Source organism: Chaetodon trifascialis, chromosome 14 (assembly GCF_039877785.1).
Source record: "Chaetodon trifascialis isolate fChaTrf1 chromosome 14, fChaTrf1.hap1, whole genome shotgun sequence".
Taxonomy (NCBI): Eukaryota; Metazoa; Chordata; class Actinopteri; order Chaetodontiformes; family Chaetodontidae; genus Chaetodon; species Chaetodon trifascialis.
In genome coordinates, this window is record NC_092069.1 from 22,789,838 (window position 1) to 22,804,811 (window position 14,974).

The 14,974-nt window shown below is 46.6% G+C and overlaps 1 protein-coding gene across 2 annotated transcripts in view; it reads right to left on the minus strand.

Annotated features, from left to right (window-relative positions):
- fndc3ba (fibronectin type III domain containing 3Ba) overlaps positions 1–14,974 on the minus strand; it is a 91,053-nt gene that overhangs the window by 67,426 nt on the left and 8,653 nt on the right. The window lies entirely within an intron of this gene.

The following is a 14,974-nucleotide window of genomic DNA, read 5'->3' on the forward strand; positions in this document are numbered from 1 at the left end:
CATGAAACACAACAGGCTGCCATATGTACCCTGGAACAACACACACTATACTGAGCTTGACAGAGTGGAATCCAAAGGGTTTATTCTAACAAAAGGTGCACACAAGCAGAACAATGAGAGAGAGATGGAAAGATAAAGATAAAGGTTAGAAAAGATAGATTTGTCCGCAGGAGAAAAGAAAACAAACACAGAACTAGGACATTCCATTATTCCAGTGTTCCTAACAGATTAACACTGGTACTTTCCTAATATGTTGTCTTTTCCTCTTAGTTTGGTTTGTACAGGCAGGCATATCAGCTTTGACAAAGTACAAGTCATATCATGTCAATATAAAAGAATAAAGATGAAAGAGGCAGAGGAAAACAGAGATGAGAGAGACAGAGGCTAATTCAAAGCACTTCATCATCAACAATAGTCAGGAGGGATTACAGTGAATATCCTGTTTGCAGGATTAATAAAAAAAGAAACATTGGATGAATAAGGTCTTAGTTTGGGGGGTGAAAAGGGAGGACTGCACCTGCTGTTAGCTTTGCAAATGCAGCAGATTAGTCTCCCACATGAACATGCAAACACACGGCAAGACCGGGACGTCTTCCGAGGGCTTCTGGGGTCAATTGTGTTGGCGCTCTTTGGAGAGGAACCCGAAGAGCTAAATCTGGAGACGCTTTCTTTGCTTGCATAATAATAGCAGTAAAACCAAAAAGCATAACTATGAATAAAATAAAAACAACAACCAAGGCCATTCATCTTAAGTGGAAAATAACATGGTTTCACCTAATTGGCTATGGGGCCAGAGCGAAAAAAAAAAATCCCTGAGGCAATGTGTGTCAGCTGTGCACGTGGGCCTCATCATGGTTTTAACCGAGCTGCTAACCCGAACTTTATCAGCCTCTCCTGGGGGAATACACACTCTCTCACACACATATATATACAGCAGATACACAAAAAACCCCATGGCGAGCACACACACAAACACATACATCGCAAACACACACAGATTCATTTCCAGAGGTGGATTACTGAATGACGTAGGTGTTTCAATTCAACGCCGGTGAATGAAATCACTGCTAACAGCTTCTGACTAATGGCTATAAACTGCTGTTAGCACACACAAACACACACACTACGCATCAGGGATTTGCTCTCATTTCAGTAAGTAAAAGAAATCTATCCATCTCTGACACAGAGCGCATACACGGATAGTATGCACACACACACACACACACACACACACACACACACACACACACACACAGAGCGTTCCCCTGGAAACAGCTGTGTGTCATTGTGTGTCTTTTCTTTCAGCTGGTCGTCTTCTAGCACTGACAAGGTCTTTGAAAGGGTTAGTAGATCACACAGCTGTGGCTCATACTGTTGCAAGATAAACACACACACGCTCGCACATCGGCCTCTGTGTCTTTGCCGCCTTCCTGACTCCATCTCTTCGTTCAATTGTGGATTTTTGTTCGTCCCCTACACTTAAATCTCTCCCTCTTTCTCCATCTGAGCCCCGTTCCCAGCTCAGCCTGGCCATCCTGCCTTGAACACACACACACACACAGACACACACACAGTTGCATCCAGGACACATCACAGACAGATGGTAACACCACTCTCAGCCCTGCCAGGAAAAAGAGAAAAGCGAGACAGAGAAGACAGGAGGGAGGAAGAGAGAGTGAATAAGTAAATGAAGGATGGGCTTGTATGATAAACAGGGAGCGAGAGAAGAAGAGGATGGTCCAACACATCTCTCCCACTAACCCTGTTCTTAAAATAACCATTTACGTCCTGAAGAAGCTCATTATATCTATACAATCCTTTGTACACATCACCCTGAGTCACATGCAGTAATGAGGCGTTCAAGGACTTCTGTTGTTGGGTAAAGTTCCCTGGCAGGAAGTATTTTCTGCATCGAGAGAGTGAAGAATTTCAACTGGAAAATCTACATTATGTAAGTCAATGTAATAAAAGGTGTCATGTTACTGTGCCTGAAAGCAAAACTGTCCCCTTGTCAAAAAAAAAAAGAAGCTGTGGTGCCTACCCTTTAGTAAAGGGCCAGTCCACGGTATCTAGCAGATTATACTGAAAATAATTCAGAAAAAACACTATCCAGAAACAAAGTCACGGTCAACAGACGTCACTGGAGCTGGCAAAATAGCCAAAAAGAGAGAAAACATGCAGAAATGCTGATCTTGCTGATCTTTAGATGAGAAGTTTGATGCCACTGTCATGTCTGTACCTAATACTTGGAGCTAGAGCCAGGAGACGATTAGCTTAGCGTAGCATAACTGATAGCCTTGCTCTGTGCGAAGATAACAAAATCTGCCCACCAGCACCTCTAAAGCTCACAAATTATCACTTCCCATCTCATTTGGTAATTATATAAACAGCGTAAAAGTCCAGGGATGCTATTTCCCCTGCTTTCAGTCTTCATGCTAAGCTAACCCTCTATTACTGGACAGATATGAGTGGTGTTATCTTCCTGAATGTGCACATTTCTCAAAACTATTCCTTTAAATCAACTATAGATTAATAGAAAAAGACAAATGTGTTGTGTTCTGACTGATCTTGGGATATAATTCCTTTAAGTAACACCTACGTACTTAACCTCTCAATGCAATTTGGAGCCACTGATGTGTGACCTCTCTCTGTGCAGAAGCAACTGATATTCAATTTGGCTGCAAACCGAGAGGTACTTTTTGTTCTGCAGCTGTCCTCTGTGCTGCGTTGCACGTTCGTCCTGCACGATAAAATGCACATATCTCGGAAATCTAAAGCATCAATGAGTGAATAATGGCCTTTGTTTTCCGCTGGATTCATTACCACATGGATGTTGCTGAATGTAGCTTCAGACATCACCATGCACACACACACGCACACACACACAGCACAGTGGTTTCCGTTGCCCTGTGGAATGTGGGAGGAATAAGGTGTCGATTCCCGGCATGGACAAAACGTTAAATTGAAAAATTCCATGTTGAATCCAGAAAACAATCACTCACTTGTGCGGGGGCATGAATGTTTGTGTGTGTGTGTGTGTGTGTGTGTGTGTGTGTGTGTGTGTGTGGAAGTGCATGTGTGTGCATGTACACGTGTCTGTGTCATTAGACAGAAAGCCCTGTGTCAGCATGGAAACTGCCTCTCTAACATAAAAGATGCATAGAGTAAAACACACACGCACACACACACACATACACACACAGTAGCCCTAGATATTCAGCGGCAGCTCTGACCTCATAACACGACAGTCATTACTCATACAGCCATTCATCATTCACACACACACACACACACACACACACACACACACACACACCCAATGACTCCAGTTTGTCCATCCTGATGAAGCATACTGGATATTCACAACCACCTACCAGACTGTCTGACTTACTTCCAGCTGACTGCTTCACACCTCTGTCTTCCTGCCATCATTCATACAGCCATAGACACGCAAACACACACACACACACACACACACACGCTTGTGCAACAAACAGCCAAAAAACTCCTGAGGCTGGGATTCCTCACTCGGATTTGTCTTGAAAGCTATCCTTGAATTTTTCACACGTCGCAAAATTACATTAAGCGAACAGCAGCGGACTCAAATGGTCTGATGAGCTCTTCTCACCAACTTCTGCTTCTCTTCAGATGAATGAATTACTCACAAAAACAAAAAGCCTGGCAAGGGACTGATCACATGTCCACTTCCTCTTCTACCTCAAACCGCAGGGAGTCTGTTGATGATGTAAAGAAAATAAAACACGGTGACAGCACGCAGTTTCTTCCAGACGTGTGACGGGCTAACGTACATGTACGCGTTTATCCTGCACTGCTGCACGAGCTGCTTTTTAATTCTCACAGCTGGGGAGATCAAAGTCAGTCATGGCGCTCGTCATGCAGCGCGAGCCTGAATCAGTGCATCAGCGTGTCTGACTCTCTTGGTTTGTACATTTCCTCTGCTGTTAATGACGGCAGACGATTTGTCAGCTCTTAAAAAAGTTCATGTCTGGGAGATTAAAATGAACTTCACATGAGCTCAAACACGGAGAATTAAGTTTCATTTCAGACAGTTTTTTAAAGCCTTGGTTCTTTACTTTGCCACACATATTATGATTTGAATGAATCATAAACTGAGTAATTTTGTTGCATTTCCGTGAGCACAGCAGCCTTGAGGTGACGAGAGCATTGTTCATAACATTGTTTCAACTCCTCTTGACCTTCTGCAACTCAGAAATGAGTCGCATGTTGTAGCTTTGCCAGTTTTCAACACAAATCAGCTCCAATCAGCTGATAAACAGGCGTTTGTGTACCTTCTTAGACTTTTATTCTCTTGATTTATTTCAAGATTTGGGTTTGGATTCAGCACATGGTTCACACATGACTGATGTGACAAGTCCTCAGAAGTGAATGTGTCACAGAAAGAGATGAGCATTGATTTCAGATGTAATCCTGCTGTCCACCCGCAGCACTATTATCAAGGGACAGGCAGCGGGGATGATGGAAATCCATAAAAGTCTAGAAAACTCGGCAAGCGAGTTGAACTTTGAGAGGCACACGGGCCTAATCTGAAAGAAGAGTCAGCGATGGCTATTTTTCGCCTGAGGAATGTGTCTGAGTTCCAAACAGGCTAGATAACGCTCGTCTATCAATGTTATGCACTGTGGGGTGTCTGAGGCATTTCTTTTGTCTGGTCGAAGTGCAAATATGCATGAAAACAAAAAATTCTTGCTTCCATTGTCTTGTATTTGATTGCAAATTCATGGTAATGTCTTTCTTGGATCAGCTGTTCAAGTGCGCGTCTGGTGCTGTTTTAATATTTGGATTAACAGAAGATGAATATGCTGTCACACAACCATGCGTGTGTTGATACTGAACCGAAATACAAACAGGCTGATATGCGGGACAGTGATAGAGCATTACATCTCAATTAAAACAAACTCCACGAGAAGCTTGATCACGATCAGCTGTGGTAGTTACACTGAAAGGAGCGACTGTTTCCTGCGCCGGATAACTGAGCGCAGAAACCAGCCACACACTGCGCTAATACCCACGAGCGGAGAGAAAGACGGACTCGAAGCCCTTTTATCCAGCGCACCAACTTTTCCAGGAACTTGGGAACTCTTTCAGGAACTTAAAGCTGGTTCTGATTTTGGTTCCTACCACAAAAAAACTGCCCTGCAACCAAGGTACTAGTTTTCAGTGGGCTGCATAATACTGGGGTTTGGACTACTGAACTTCGCTGCACAAGCTTTGCAAGAATCTTACACAGCCACCATTTTTAAATACCAGCGACTATGTGATTAAAAGCAGAGAAGCAAGGAGGTATAAAAAAAACTGCTGTTTGCATTGACAGCACAGTGAATCTAAGCATTGCATGTTCAATTCCTCCTATCAGGTCCAGTTTTTACTGCTCCTGAAGCACAAACGCAAACATTAACATGCACACAAATTCCTGAAAATCTCCAAAATTAATGTTTCTGGAGATTTTCAGGTGGCAACGGAGAGAGTTTCACTTAAAGCAACGCCCTGATTGCATTCACACCTGCAAGCGGTGGTGGTAATGAGAGAGGGAAAAGTGCTGCTTTTCAGCCAGATTTATTCTGCTGGTGCAGGGGATTGAACCGACAACCTTCTGGTGACACAGAAGAAGACAGAGGAGAGAGAACGGCGGGAGTCAAGACAGGAGGAGGAAGAGATGGAGAAAAAAGGAAAGGTGAGGAAAAGTATGGTGGGTTTTTAACCACTGTCGTCAGTCTGAATACGACAATTTGACCCGGCTCAGCTAATCACAGGTCAGCAACATTATAATTTGAAACTGAGGGGAATTTCTTTGGGTTAATTTGAACAAAATAGAGAAACGAGAGACGAAACTGAAAGTGAACTTCACTTCCTGCTTAGATAATGTTATTGTCTGTAAATCTCTGGTCTAACAGTCGTGAGTACGGATCCAGCTTGAAATTGAATTTGACAAACACGGGCTGAACGCACGCTCAGTCGACACCAATCATACGTACGTTTCCCATATGAACAGAGCTTATTGGATGCTGGTGAAAATAGATAAATGAACATTGGTGAACCTGATTTGTAATGTGCACATGAAGGAGATAACAGAGACATAAGTGTAGGTATCCTTTTCCTCATCCTGGGTGTGTTAAGCAGTGAGGAATGCTCTCAGGTGTCAGTGCTCAGAACTGAATGACTATCTATTCACTGCAGCACACATACACGCACGCACACACAGAAATACACGTGCACACAAACACAGCATATGCCAAACACGATTGGGATTGATCCAAGTCCCTTTAAACCCCATCTTATCAACTGACAACTTTAATCTGTGCTGGCACTTAATACGCACAGGCACATTAATGTGTATGAGTGTGTGTGTGAGTGAGTGGGTGAGTGTGTGTGTGCGTGTGTGGAGAAAGGGGGGGTAGCGTCTAAATATGGTGGGAAACTGCCACCAACACCACTCCCATTCAACCCCAGCTCCTTTTACAAAAGGTATTCAGTCTAGGAGAGACCTGCTCTCTCTTTCTCACTCACCCTCTTTCTAACACACACACACACACACACGCACATACACATACACACACACACACACACACACACACACACACACACACGCACATACACACACACACACACACAGATTGAGTGAGTACCTTTCTATCAGAAGAGAGAGAGAGGTGGAGTGGAGAAGGGGGAGATGCAGAAAAAGGGGGGAGGGGGGAGGGAAAGAAGGGTGGAGAGGAAGGCAAAGAGGAATGCTGTGCTTGTGCTTACTCTGAGGGGAGCGTGAACACACACACACACACACACACACACACACACACACACACACACACACACACACACACACACACACACACATTTCAGAAAGACAGAGAGGGGATTTATAAAAGATGGAACCTCTTCGGGTTCCCACGTCGGCTGGCAGCTTTCTGCACATATGCAGTCTGCGTGTGTGTGTGTGTGTGTGTGTGTGTGTGTGTGTGTGTGTGTGTGTGTGTGTGTGTGTGTGTGTAGGTGTGTGTGTGTGTGAGTGTGTGTGTGCACTTTGAGAGGCTGAAAGAGGCAAAGTGTCTGAAACAAAATTCAGAGTTTCGGCTTGCTCTTCAATTTGCCTTCACGCATTTGGCCCGCATATGTGTGCATACATTTGTGTAGCGCCTTTATGTGTGCATGCCTCCGCGTGTGCGTGTGTGCGTCTATGGTCGAAGTCCTCTTGCCCTGTAATTGCGGTAATGATATGTCATCCACGAAGAAGAACTCGGAACGGGTGGAGTGGAATGCATCGGACACATACGAGCACACACACACAGACACAGACACACACGTTCTGCTTGCAAGCCATGTATGAACAAGCTCCTCTCTAAACTCCCGGAACTGAGGCCTTTGGAGCACCTTTTCCACCCCAGAACAGATGAGATCCTGCACCTCAACAAACCACATCTGATGGTGAACCAAAGCCGCAGCCAAGCAGCTGCTCCGTATGGCTTTCAATTCACTTTTAACAGGTCCCCTTTAAAACTTTTAATCGGGACGTTTCACCTCAGAGCCACATCAGTCGTGTCATTTCTGGATAAAAACGCTGATCTCCTTCAATCCCTCAAAGTAGACTAAAACAAAGATCTGAGATAGCGTGCTTTCTTGAAGGTTACATTCCTTAAACTTCCAAAACATTACACTGATTAAAGATTATTGCATATATAGCAGACACTTCCACAAGTAAGAAGATGGTATAAGTATACATAGTTTTCTATCATATACTGATATATCACTGTATCATGTTAACAGTATTTATCTCGATGCAATACCATGTCGATTTTCCTTTATCTCCCTCCTCTTGCGTGATCTCTGTATTTGCGAGATATTGCAAAATCCAGGCTTCACTTGCTACCTAGCCTGCACAGTAAATACTGTCCTATCGTCCAACCCTAGTCAGGGTGCAGGACAGTATGTATCATCTGCAAAGGATGGACATATCAATGCAAACACATTATAAAACATAGAGAACCCCAAGAATCTGGGATTCAAACTAGCAGCGCTAGAACTAAAGGCCCTTTTCTCCAAACTCTGGCTCAGTTTGGGAAGTTCTGTCATTGCCACGTCCCACATTCCCTGCATGACCGAGCATTTCTCTACTTTTACAGAATTCAAATGAGCCTCCAAGGTTGGACTGCGGTCGGTCGCCTGCATCTTGCGCATAAATCAAGGCCAATGAGGAGCTATTAACAATGTGCAGTCGGTGCCTGGAAAAGGACGCCCCAAATCTTGATGCAAGTGTCTGATGAAATCTTGAACTGTCACGCAGGGTTTAATTGATCCCAGATTAAATGGGGCAAAGCAAAAAAAACACCCCTGTGTGTTCACCCTTTTCCTGGATTACTCCTTTCGTAGAACTCTTCTTTCCCTTTAAATCTCCCTGCCTTCACCCTCGCCTCCTTTCTCTCCCGTTTCCTCAAAATGCCAGGCATTCTGCAGATCATTGTGCGCAGCCGGAGCGCCGACAAGTCAGGACTCAGCCTGGTAAACGACAGGCTCAGCACTTCTCTCCCCCGTCCATCCCTCACCCTCCAAACACACAGAAAATGAGCACCCTGGGCGAAGCCTTTCTCCCCTGTCATCCTCCCATCTATCCATCTACCCACCCATCCAATCCTCTCATCAGGCCTGGTTTCCAGGAACACAGGCCAGAAACAGATGACCCAGTGACTTCAAGTCAGCCTTCGCCTGCCTGCGCTCCCTCCCTCTCCCCCACGGAGCCTTTTTCAGATTTAAGTAATGCTTATGTTAACGTTCACTGTCCAGCTTCAGACAACTTCAAAAGACAGACATTTTCTTGTCTGAACCTTGCTTTCACTTAAGTCAAAATCCAACAGAGTGCTCTTGTACACGGTGAAAAACAAAGCTTTGATCAGCTTGTTTCCACTTAAAAAGAGCGTCATCGACATCTTTTCCACGCTGCCAAATAAGTAGCTCAGCCAAAGAGTCCAGGATCTGACTCTATTGCCATCCACTTCCTGGAAAGACCCCGCCTTCCTCACATTCCACTACCCTGTCAAAACACAACTCCCCTCTCCCACTGGCTTACGGGACGCCATCAGCTCCCTTTATAGGCTGCCGCTGGGGCAGGAGGCGGGAGGAAGCAAAAGCCGAGCTCAAACAAGCAGCGGTCCATTCCCAGGGAGAGACAACAGTTACATAACTGTGACACACACACACACAGGATCAAGACAACACCCTCAACACATAGGAGAACACAAAACAGGGTCGGGGGGAAGAAGGTGAAGAGATGGCGGAGGGAGAAAGAAAAGGAGATGGAGAGAAGTTGAGAAAGAGGGAGGAAGAGAGAGAGGGAGGGAGGGAGGGAGGGAGCGAGGGAGGGAGGGAGGGAGGGGTAGGTGAGGCATCAGTTTTCTTTGTGAACAAAATGAAGAGGAAATGGCTGTTTTACACTCAGGTCAGGAGCTGTGGGAGAGGAGGTCTGGTGTGTGTGTGTGTGTGTGTGTGTGTGTGTGTGTGTGTGTGTGTGTGTGTGTGTGTGTGTGTGTGTGTGTGTGTGTGTGTGTGTGTGTGTGTGTGTGTGTGAGACAGAAAGAGAAAGGTTAATTGGTGTATGGTGGAAGATCACCTGCATCAAACCCTAAGCGGAAGAGCAGTGGACCGGACAGGAGAGCTGTGCCAGGAATACACACACACACACACACACACACACACACACACACACACACACACACGTGACTGACATAGCCCTGTAATTTCGTCAAAAACAAAGCAATTTGCTGTTATTAGATCAATATTATCTGTTGCTTGTCTGTGCAAGGCGGAATTGACAGCAATCTGTTAACAGAGAGAAGGGCAGGGAGGCAGGATGGAGGGAGGAGGAGGAGGCAAGACGGGAGGAAAGAGGAGAAGGGAGTGAATGGGGAGGAGGGGAACGAGGGGGCCGCACGTTGAGTGTGTGTGGAGAGAGAAATGTGTGGAATCCTAATTGTGTTATTGCTCCAGAACAAACATTAGTCCTGCCTGTCATACCACAGACAGCAGGCAGTGAGCGTGTGTGCGTGTGTGTGTGTGTGCGTGTGTGTGTGTGTGTGTGTGTGTGTGTGTGTGTGTGTGTGTGTGTGTGTGTGTAAAGAGATAATTCAATGAGTCCGGCAAATAAAGAGTCAAGCTAAGAGAGTTAGAAACATGCTTTTTTCCCCGGCTACTCATGAAGGCAGAGCGTTTACAATCAGCTCTGTGTTAGCCGTTAGCTGCGCATAAGGACAGCACAGCCAGCTCCAGCAGATGTGTGCATCTGCCAGCGAGCCCTCCCTCCTGCAGCTGTACGGTTGTGGGCTGGCCATGTGTGTGTATGTGTGTGTGCGTGTGGTTGGGCTGGGGGCCAGCAGGCAGTAAACCCACAGCAGAGGCCCTGACAGTCCAACGCTTGCCACGTAGCCACGTAGCAGCGACGTAACTCCAGAGGAGAGGAGAGAGAAGGAGATGTATGTTCTGTCTATGTGTGCTGTGTGTGAGAAAAGGACGCGAGCAGGGGAGAAAATAATGGAGTGAAATAACGGGGGTCGCTGTGTGGGAGTCAACGCAAACAGTCAAACACATGCAGACAAAGTGACTTTGTGGGAGCGTTCATCCCAGTTGCAGACACTGACGTTTCTACCAATTACATCAGCCCGGACCGCCAGACTCTCGCTCTTTTCCTCTGACTGAGAGCTCCTTTGACTTACAGATGTTGAGGCCTGGTGCCACAAAGCTGGTGACCACACGCACAGCCAAATGCTTCCCAGGCCGGCGCAAAGCTAAACCCACCCCGCCCTAATCATCATCGTTAAAACTGGTGTCTTCATGACTTCCATCGGCCTCCGCGAGTCTGCCATCCTCATGAGCGGCCCAGCCAACATCTTCGTGTCAGTATGCCAGACTGCCTTAAGAAAACGCTGTGTTTTGTTGGTGTTTGTGTGTGTTTAATACAGAGGAAGTGGCTATTCTCCCACAAGCACATGAACATGACTCACTCTTCTTCATGGCAGCGCTTCCAGATTTTTCTTCTCCTTTTGTCCTTTTTCCTCCCCCCTCCTCCCTGTCTCTCTCTCTCTCTCTCTCTCTTTCTCCCTCTCATCCCGCCCTTCCTCCCTCCTCCCGCTCCACCACACTTAAGACTTTCCTCCATCAGATTCACACAGGCTGAGGGCTCTGCGGCCCAGAGAGGAGCACTGAGCCCGAGGAGAGCTCACAGCAAACCCTTCGCTAACACCTCGGATCTCCAGGGCTCAGTCTGGCCACACACATGGCGGCTAGGTCCACGAGCCAGGAGACTAAAAGGCTGAGTTGGGCTGACTGGTGGGTTGGTAGCGTGACCGGCTGTGGAGATGCACACACAAGCCACCTGGGTGCCAGCTTGGCATGGCTGACTCTAATAATGTTACATAAGAAATGGGATTGTCCACTTTGAAGTCTACAAACTTTCAAGGATTGTTCCAGATTCAGGAATTCTTGATAATCTTTAACCCTCTGCACAATGTTTTGCAGTCAGCAACATAAAGAACTTTCCTAAATCTCCTCCATTGCGGCTTTAACTTCCTGTCCTCCGACGGAGTTTAAAGTCACATCACTGCAAACAACCTGCTGACAAATGCAGATGATACACACTTCAGGTGTGTTTCTGGTCAGCTTCAGACGTTGTCTCTTTGTCTCTTCCTCGTTCTCACACACACACACACACACACACACACACACACACACACACACGCACACAAAGTGATGCACACTGTATGTTCTCACATGCATCACACATTCACTTACACCCCAGACGTGACACTGTTACGCTAGCACGGCGTTACACTGCACCAGGTCTGCAGGAGCTCCACCCACCACCTCCTCTCAGACTTTACTGCTATGAAATGCAGTTGGTTCCATGTCTCAGGTGACAGTATGATGCTTCGCCCGCAGAGCTGGATCCTCTTCAGATAAGGAGTGAGCGCTGCATCTGACTTTTGTGGTTTTCACAAGAAAGGACCGATGGCTGACGAACATTAGCTCAACACTTTTACATTTCAACGCACCAGCGCTCACGCCTCCTCTCAGCCTTCCTCCTCATCCTCTACCCGTCATCTCCTCCTCTACTGTCCCACTTCCAGCTTGAACTTTTCTGAGTGCTCCACTGGCCTCCCTCTTCCTCACACGCACCCCACCCCCCACCCCCCTCCTCCTGTCCTCACCCCCACACTATCGGACCTACTTCCCAAACAACCCCGCAGCCTTCAAAAGACAGCCGCCCATTCAGAAGGTTTCGGGGGCAGGGTGGGGGAAGGAGAGCGGCGCAGGCTTGGGGAAGGGTGAGGGGAGGCGAGGGGGGGGGGGGGTGCAGGGTTCTCATTCCCGCTAAATTGTCCCACATGGCTGAGCGTGCTTAGTTTAAACAAACACAGCCACTTCCTCCTCACTGCGCACATCGGCACACAGACACAGGCGGGCACACACCCACATAAACACACACCAATTGGGTGAACAGGCATGGCTGAACTCCATTCCACAAAAACAAGCATGCGCACACATACATAAACACACGTACACACAATACATTGTATACCCTGGCAGGCACGGGACAATACTCTCAGTCTAGCCAGTAAACTGCAGCTGAGCCTCCATGCCAGAACACCACAGGACAGACTTATTGTATAGCTCCTCATGATGGACAATTTCACATGCATGCTCAGCATATCTGGTGTATGATTTGGATTCTAAGTTTAAAAAAAAGTGAAACTTAAGATGTACAATGCACAATAAACATCTCAGCTGCTGGGTCCCTGGAGTCCAACCCAAAAACCCAAACTCAAACCACAGAATGAGACTCAGAGATCAGACACAGGGCAAAATAGACAGTATGCAGTGTGTGTGCGTAGTTCTGTATGTGTGTGGAAGGACAGAGGATGGAAACATGGAGGATGCATCCAACGTGACTGTTTTATTTAAACGCATTACCGTAAAGTTTGGAGAACTGTGCAGCACGATGACATGATGATGTGTGCACTCTGCGACAGAAATGCAGCCGCTGGTGTTTTGCAAATATGAGTTATATGCTTCTGAAAGTGCTCTCACAGCAAATGAGGGAAATTTATGCCTCGTCCACATGTACATGGTTATTTTCCAAAACACAGCTTTTGTATGCGTTTTGGCCGTTCGTCCGCACAAAATCGCAGTAGGAAATGGAGATTTTGGAAAGCTGCTTCCAGGGTGAAGCTATTCAGTAACTCTGTTTGCAGTGTTGACAAGAACATTTTTGGCTTGTGACAACAGTGTGCGCACCATTATCTCCTTTTTTGTGCAATGGCAGACACACTACACATCATACCTTTAACTGAGAAAGTAACAGCTGAGCAACTTAACACCACAGACGTCCGTAACTGGCATGCAGTATATTATGTTTATTATCATATTTAGAGGCATTCAAAGTCAGCTTTTGTTGTTTTACCTCTGCAATGAAGTTTGCAGTGAAGACCCACCTAACCGACAATCATACTAATCAGCTCTACGTTACGAGGGGCTCGTAAAGAGGAGTGAAGGAGGACAACCGCAGAGTCCAGACAATAAGCCCACATTCAGTGCCAGTGGACCTGCTGCCATCCAGGCCTGCACACACAGCATGTCCCTGCCACTAATGCTGAGCTCCATCAGGGCTGCATGCCATGAGTCTTAATTAAGACAGCTATGCCAAGTCAAGAAGTGAATCCCCCCCCGTCTCTCACAAACACACACACACACACACGCGCACACGCGCACACAGATACAGATGGATGCACAAACTCACATTCTCAGATGGACGAGCACGTAGACGCAGACAAACCACCAAGAGACATTCAGATCATCAGTTTTATGGGCCATGAAAAAGCTTGCTCAGTGGGTGGTGTGTGTGTGTGTGTGTGTGTGTGTGTGTGTGTGTGTGTGTGTGTGTGTGTGTGTGTGTAGGTGGATGGGTGCTGAGAAAGAAAGACTATTTAGTCACACCTACATGAGAAACCTGTCTCCTCTCTCACAGACAAGACAACAACTGATTCTGAGGGACATGCTCCAATGCGGGCGTGCGTGCACACACACACGCGCACACACACACACACACACACACACACACACACACACACACACACACACACACACTAACACACAAACACACACGCATACAGAGCCTTTATATGCACTACAGAGCAAGCAAATCATGAATGAATGGCTCTTTACATGCCTAATTCCATGACTAACTCATAGCCTTGTGTTTATGAATGTGCATGTGTGAATGACTGTCTGTGTGCAGGTGTGTGTGTGTGTGTGTGTGTGTGTGTGTGTGTGTGTGTGTGTGTGTGTGTGTGTGTGTGTGTGTGGGCAGCAGCGTTTAATCCGTTAGAAGAAAACTGAAATGGGCTGAAAAATGCGAGAGGACACTTCTGGGAATAGCAAGCCAATGGAAAGTGTACATACAATCACTTGCTCCCTAACATCAAACACACACACACACACACACACACACACACACACACACATACATAACACCCCTCCCCACAGCCTGGGATCACAAGGTCACATTCCTCCTCCTCAATCAGCCTCAGGATTTCACACACTAGCGCAGGGATGTGGGTGTGTGAGTGCAGCAGTGTGTGTTTGTGTGGGTGGATGTGTGTTTGGGATGTTTCAGTGATTTGTGGGGGGTCCAACTTGAGGGCGAGGAGGGGTGAAGAGAAGGGAAATAGGGGAGGCCATGACCGAGAGGGGTGAATCTGAAAATGCATTTATTTAAGCCCCCAAAAGGTGAGCTTTGTAAAACTCTCTCCAAAGCAAATAAAGCTCTGTTTCAGGTGCGTCTCTCGCAGAAAGGACGACTTTCTGTCGCCTCCAAACCTCCCGCAGTCACTCATTTTGAAAGTTGTTGTGTGTTGTCATTAACTTGCGAGTTAACTCTGCCAGCATAAAGTCACGA